This window comes from Arachis duranensis, chromosome 2, assembly GCF_000817695.3.
Source record: "Arachis duranensis cultivar V14167 chromosome 2, aradu.V14167.gnm2.J7QH, whole genome shotgun sequence".
Classification (NCBI taxonomy): domain Eukaryota; kingdom Viridiplantae; phylum Streptophyta; class Magnoliopsida; order Fabales; family Fabaceae; genus Arachis; species Arachis duranensis.
In genome coordinates, this window is record NC_029773.3 from 16,017,045 (window position 1) to 16,018,524 (window position 1,480).

The window sequence follows — 1,480 nt, forward strand, 5'->3', positions numbered from 1 at the left end:
CAGTAAAGTCACCCAGCACCTTCCTTGCATTGTTGGCATTGTTGTTATTTTCGGCTGCCATGTGTTCTTCTTCCTTGAAGATTTCTGTTAGGTCCTCTACAGAGATTTGTGCCTTGGCTTCTCTTAGTTTTCTCTTCAAGGTCCTTTCAGGTTCAGCATCAGCCTCAACAAGAATGCTTTTGTCTTTGCTCCTGCTCATAAGAAAGAGAAGGGAACAAGAAAATGTGGAATCCTCTATGTCACAGTATAGAGATTCCTTCAGGTGTCAGAGGAAAAGAAAAGTAGAAGACAGAAGTAGAAAATTCGAACTTATCAAAGAAGATGGAGTTCGAATTTTGCATTAAGGGATAGTGTTAGTCCATAAATAGAAGGATGTGAGAAGAAGGGAAGTAATTTTCGAAAATTAAGTAAAAGATTTTGGAAACATTTTTTGAAAAACACTAATTGATTTTCGAAAATGAAAGTGGAAAAGAAATCAAGTGATTTTTGAAAAAGATTTTGAAATTAGAAATCAAAGAGATTTGATTGAAAACTATTTTGAAAAAGATGTGGTTAAGAAGATATGATTGGTTTTAAAAAAAAGATGTGATTGAGAAGATATGATTTGAAAAACATTTTTAAAAAAATTTGATTTTGAAAATTAAAAACTTGGCTAACAAGAAAAGATATGATTCAAACATTAAACCTTTCTCAACAGAAAAGGCAACATACTTGAGATGTTGAATCAAATCATTAATTGATAGTAAGTATCTTTAAAAATAGAAAGAAATTGATTTTGAAAAAGATTTGATTGAAAGTATATGATTTGAAAAAGATTTGATTTTGAAAAATTTTGAAAACTTGAAAAAAATTTGATCTGAAAACAAAATCTTTCCCCTTGTGCCATCCTGGCGTTAAACGCCCAGAATGGTGCACATTCTGGCGTTTAACGCCCAAAATGCTACCCTTTTGGGCGTTAAACACCCAACCAGGTACCCTGGCTGGCATTTAAACGCCAGTCTGTCCTTCTTCACTGGGCGTTTTGAATGCCCAGCTTTTTCTGTGCAATTCCTCTGCTGTATGTTCTGAATCTTTAATTCTCTATATTATTGACTTGAGAAGACACAAATTAAAAATATTTTTGGATTTTTAATAATAAGGAATAATCAAAATGCAACTAAAATCAAATGACAATGCATGCAAGACACCAAACTTAGCAGTTTGTATACTACTGACACTAATGAGAATGCATATGAGACACACAAAACACTCAAGTCAAGAGAATTCAAAGATCAGAGCACGAAAAATCATCAAGAATTACTTGAAGATCCTTTAGGACACATGAATGAATGCATGCAATTGACACCAAACTTAAGATGAGACACTAGACTCAAACAAGAAATTTTTGGATTTTATGATTTTTTTTTAATTTTTTTTGTGTTTTTTTCGAAAATTGAATGGAAAAAGATATCAAAATTCTTAATGAGAATTCCAGGAATCA